Consider the following 6,543-nt stretch of genomic DNA (forward strand, 5'->3'; position numbering starts at 1 on the left):
GGCGAGAGTGTGCGATCATTTAGCACGAGGTGGACGATCGTTTAGGCAAAGAAGCGACTATCGTATAGGCTCTCAAGCGATCGTTTACTTTCACCAACGCGCGCTCTCTTTTTCTCTTCGGGCGATTGAACGACGGGGGATCAAAATGAAAACCTTTTTCATTTTAATTCATTGGTTACATTGACCAACGCTCCCCACTAACCCACATCCAAACGTGAAAAAAGGATTAATTATCATATAATTAATCAACTAATTAATTAATAAATATAGTCATATTATATTTTTATCCTATAGTTTGATATCACATATCTACTATAGTATTTTCTCTTCTACTTGATATAAATCATATTTATATCTATTTTCCTCCAAAATAATGTATCTCATACATTTGGTCAATTATATCATATATAATTAACCAATCCAATTATATCATATATAATCGAACTTTCTCTTGTCAATTTGAACATTTCAAATTAATGCAAATACTGGTTCTCGACTTTATCCAAGCTACCCAGGGGACCTAATGGACCTGTGGCTCGAAGCTCCAACGGTATGTGAATAGATGACTAAACTCTTTAGCCACGAGATTCACCATCTGTTAACTGTCAGGCATTCCACTAAAGACCAACAGTTGAACTCTTCTTACTACAGATATATTTCTATGTCCATCGGATATAACCGATCATGAGTACGATGACCTTTCACAAATGTTCGTAAGTACAGCTGTGCTAAATTACCGTTTTGCCCCTATAGTTACATCTCACTCCTTAAGTACCACTGATTCCTCTAATGAACAATACAACATAATCCAACTATGTGTGAAATCCTCTCGAGCCAAGAGAAGGTATGTGGCGCCACATCGTTCAAGCCCCAGAATCAGCCCTTAAGGGAGGCATCTATCTACTTATTCATGCTTCGGGGAAGGAGTGAATTCCATCTTGTGTAGCTGAGTTTCCAGCTCCCAAATCAGAAGAATCTCTAAAATGGTAGGTTTGAATCGGCGAACTGGCCACTCGCACCCATACAAATCAAAGGATCGCCCTCAATGGCAGGAGTTCCCAACTCACTCAGAATTGAGGTCATGTTACCTATGGTCATCCTAGTGAATTGAAGTCTCTGTCATGAACGGTGTTATATAACGAGACGTTAACACTTCGTGGTCAGGTCTTATACAAACTCTTTGTATAGGATGCCCTCGCTCGCATGTCCCCAACACGAATGATCAGGATCAGACCATCTGTGACAAGTCATAACACTTGTGACCATTCTACAAAGCGGGCCACATCTGTAGCATTACCAGGATGAGGTTTCCCTCCTATATCTATATACTACAGACCATTTTGGTTATCACTCAAGACATGATCCACTTGTATGTCACCACATACATGTTTGAGTCACATCCAGATAACCATGTTTATTAGTTTGTGGTAAGGCAAATAAAACAAGTAAATGAGCAAAATACAAGATGTGAAGTAAATATCATATATTAACAACACAAGCGTTCGTACATACTGTTTACAAATTACAGGACATGAGACTTTAGGGCATCAACCCCAACAGTTCTCTTAAATGCTGACTCTGGGTCTTGAACAAGAGGTCCCACCCTCTCATTTCCCTGAGAGGGACTCGGTTTAGTGGTTGAACCACAGACCAATTGTTCATGAGAGAATCAGTGGGACTTAAAGAGCAAGATGTAATTATAGGGGTAAAATGGTAATTTTGACCTAGTTGTAACTACGAACAACCTATAAAAGATCGACTTAATAATCAGTATTAAATCAAGTGGACAAAAATATATATAAAATGAGAAGAGTGCAACTACTGGGCTTTAATGGAGTGTTCTGATAGTTAACGAATGTTAGTTAATTAGGTTAAAGAGTTTGGCCGGTTAATCTCGAATAATTGGAGTTCATAATTTATAAGTCCATTAGTTCCCCTGCTAGCTCACATCAGTCTAAACCTTAGAACAGTGTGATGATAATTTGAAATGTTCAAATTCGGTTTAGGGAATAAAAGTTAATTATAATCAATAGAATTGACATAATTAAATAGTTTAGTTGATTAAATTAAATTGATTTTAAAAGAAGTTTTATTTAAAATAAGTTGTTTCAATTAATTTTATTTAAATGAAAATTCTTTTAATTTTGATTTTTGGAAAATCAATTTTTTAAAAAGAAATTTTGGTTAGTGGGTTTATCTCACAATTTCCACTAACCATTACGCTCATTAATCCCACTTGATGCATGCTTAATTTGGTGTCTTCTAGAGGTTAATGCATGTTGCATGTGTTTCTTCTTTAAATAGAAGAAAAAACAGCTAAGGAAGAGTTCCTTTTAGGCTGTCAAATTTTGAGAAAAAATTGTTCATTTTTTCTAGATACCATAACTCTCACAAATTCCCTTTAGCCCTCAAATTGATCACACAATTGGATCCGGCCACAATCCACTCTAAGGTCGGAGAAAGCGGAAAAGACTCCAATGGTGGTCCACAAATCGTTCGTGATCAGATTTTTCCAAGGGATTACATCAATTTGGCGATTCTTCAATGGTTATATTCTGAAAACCTATTTTCCTCTTTTGCTTTAATTCTAAAAATAATATAGTTAGAGCGCTTAGAATCCTGATTTTGCATGTGCGTTGTTAACTCTTACAATGTTGAGAGTTAGAACAGGGAGAAGTTTTTCAAACTCTAACTCTATCACCTATATATCGTTGGATTTACACTCAAGATCCTCCTTAGCCTCACAAAAGAGATAGCACTCCTCAAGAAACTCGACCATGGTAGTGTGGACAATGGGCTGCTCTGATAGACTTTTCAATCTCTACACAGACTCAGCCAGCTGAGCGACTTGGTCAACTATATCTTGCAGTTGGGCTTGTGTCTCTAATAAAATTGAAAAAAACTATTAACAAGTTCAAAGTTTATAAACTCCAATATCATACCTTGGCTTAAATTCCAAGGAAATTGCTACTCTTTTCTCTCGTATACATAGATTATCTCATGACGCTTGAACCTCTGGTAAGTCTGAATAGTGGTATGGCAACCACGACTCATTCGCCTTTGAACTGATGTTACAAACTGAGCAACTAAGTCTCTCAAGCTTCATATATTAGTTCAAGCCTCTTCTCTAGAATAAAGGTTGTACTGCTAGAAATGTGAGAATTCCAGCTGCATTCAAAGATTTTCCTGCTCAAACTCAAGAGAGTTGTTAGCAACCTCAATAACCAACTCCTCAAGAGACTTACTTCACTTAAAAGACTGAGCTAGAATCGACTCTTGGGGTCTGGTGCAGTCTTGACCGACTAGACTTTGTTGCCATCTTTGGTATCCATAGCGAAGGACTCCTCCCAAGTAGAACGATAGGACTCGTAATCCAAATGACCATAATACCCTTCCATGGTGTATCATCATGGTATTAGACTCCACTGCAACCTCGAACATGCTTACATAGTATGTCCTTCAAACAAGCAATTCTTGCACACCTCTACTTGTTACGAACTCCATCCCACCATTTGGCCAACCAAGAAAGTTAATTCAATGATTTGAGGGTTAATCCCACTCACCTCATTACTACGATCTGCTGCTTCACCATTAGACATCCAGAACCGATTTGGAAATCATATCATGCTTGAACTGACATACAAAAAAAATTAAATGAATCAAAAGCAAAAGAATACTTCAACTAAAAACTTAACTAATTATAAGTGAAACTAATTGGCTTCCCCGACAACAATGCTAATTTAATGGATCGAAGGTTCTCGAGGCTTTCAATTGATCAAATATTATTTATACTACCGATCAAGAACTTCAACTAACAAGTAGAATTAGTAGTAACAGTGGGTTGATCCGAAAGGAAGCACGAAGATTAATTTCTCAAAGTTAATTCTTAAGTTAAAGCAGTAAATGGAGGGGGTTTCGTGTGTGATTTGAGAATCAAGTAATGGAAAAATAAAATGTGAAATGTAAATTGCAAGAAAAGTAAAAGCGACCTATCCTAAGTTGTAGAGATGCCCCCAATTGCTTGCTTGATCATTGAATTCATATAATTTAATTTATATTTCTTGCCTAAGCTTAGCCAACTCATTTAGCAATGCTAAATGGAAGTCCTATGCATCTAATTAGCTAATATGTATAGATGTAATTCATGCTAAACATACTAGCTGAATGATAGAGTAAACTAACATGCAGCAGGAAAAATCAGAATCAATAAGCACTCTAATTACACTTAATTTAAGTTAAAAACTTGCATTGAAACACAATTTCATAAGAGGATTTTAAGAACATAATAGATACCTTTGAAGAAAACTATTTAATTCCAGCTGAATTCCATGAATTGATGCTTCCAACTTCCAGTAGACTATCAAGAGATACTCCTCTACTAATATCTAACTCAGATTGTATGGTGGAAACACTAAATTAAGAGTAATGGAACTAGGGAAGAAGAAGGTTTTGGGAGGAAAATTCAGTTTTTAGGTTTCAGCATCCATGGTTGAATTCTCAGCCAAAAACTTCAATTTAAAAATTCTTTCACCATGCAATCAAATTGCTTGCATGAAAGCAAGCTCATTCTTCATTAATTTGAATGGAATTTGGAGCGGAATGGTGATTAAGTTGCTAATCCTTAGTGGGTTTTTCAAACTTTTGGAATTTCCTTTAATTTTCAAATTGTATTTGAAAAAATGATTTCAAAATATGTTTTAGTTATTAATAAATAAATTGATATTTTGTTAATTTTATAAAATTAATTCAATTAATTAATTAAACTATTTAATTAATTTTATTAATTTATTATCAAATATTAAATTAATCAAACATCAATCTCACTACAATGAATTTTAATTCATGTAATTAATATTTAAATCACATTTTGAATATTAATCGACTCTCCATTTTGTTAATTATATCGAATATAATTAACCTTACCCTAAACTGAATTTGAATACTTCAAATTCAAAATTCCAATTTTGATTTAAATATTTCACATCGGCTCAATTCACTAATTCAATATTTAATTTACGAGCTAGTAGAGGAACCTTATGAACCTACAAATCATGAGCTCCAACGATTTGAGATTAATTGGCTAAACACTTTAGACCAAATCAACCCATATTCGTTAACTACCGAGACATACTACTATAGTTCGATAGTTGCACTCTTCTCACTGTATATATATTTCTGTCCACTATAACCATTATTAGTAAGTTGATCCTTCACAGGCCATTCGTATTTATAACTAGGTCAAATTTACCATTTTACACCTGTAATTACATCTTGCTTCTTAAGCTCCCACTGAATCTCCATTGAACAATTAGTTTATAAGTCCGACTTATAAACCATGACCCTCTTGACCAAGAGAGGGCGGGGCCCCTTTGTTCAAGACCAGGATTTAGCACTTAAGAAAACAACCTATCTATAAATCTTAAGTCGGGTAGGAGTGAATTTCATTTTGCAGAACTATGTCCCCATCAATCTATCCTATCTTATCCCCAGAATGAGAGGCTTATTATTCACTGTTGTTGGACTACTCTCACATGTACATATCAAAGGATGATCTCGAATAAATAGGAGTTCGTAGTTAGCTCAGAATTAAGATCGAGTTATCCTATGTCATTGAAATTTGAAATAGTCAGTTTTAACAATAAACGGTCGTTATAAAGAAAAGTGACTATTTCGTAGTCCGATCTTATACAAACTCATTACATAGAATACTCCCACTCACATGTCTCTACATGAATGATTTTTTAGGATCACATCATTTGTATCAGCATACAAAATCGGCCGCATCCAATAGTGTCATCAGGATGAGGTATCTAATCTCATCCACATACTTATAGATCTTTTTGGCTATATACTAAAACTAGATCCTCTTTTATGTCACCACATAAAGTTAAAGTATTCATATTATAGTCATGGATTTGTTTATTGGATTTGTAATAGAATGCAATAACAACTTGAGTAAGATACTCAATGACACATTTATTGATATATAGAATATGTTAACAATATTTATGAAATGCGAGTTTAGGACATTCTCAACACTAACCACATTAAGATTTGGGGAATATGCTAAGATAAATGATGAATAGATAATGCCTCATTAACCATTGAATAAGATTTTCATCTACATTAATTAAATAATGCTAATCGAATGGGTACCATAAAATCCACAAGTTTAACTTAACCTTCGCTCTTTGCAATTAAGGGACTTAATGATTACGGGTTAAGGTTAGATTTAAGGGTTTTAGATTGAGAATTAGGGTCTACATACTCAAAGGTTCTTAGTTCCAATTCTCTAGAGTTTTCGTATCAATATATATTAAATATATTTTTGTGTTTCAATCCAAGTTGAATGTTTTCATTTTCTTTCACAACATCTTGTAATAATATCCACTCATGTGGAAGAATATAGCAAAATGAAAACAAAAACATCAAGAGAAAAGGAGAGGTATGTTTCATAGCACCTCAAATATGTCATCTTATTCAGCTTAACTCAAGTTTATTGTACGGTTTAATGTGTTTGGTCTATGATTTTGTAGGAATGAA

This window comes from Benincasa hispida, chromosome 2 (genome assembly GCF_009727055.1).
Source record: "Benincasa hispida cultivar B227 chromosome 2, ASM972705v1, whole genome shotgun sequence".
Classification (NCBI taxonomy): Eukaryota; Viridiplantae; Streptophyta; class Magnoliopsida; order Cucurbitales; family Cucurbitaceae; genus Benincasa; species Benincasa hispida.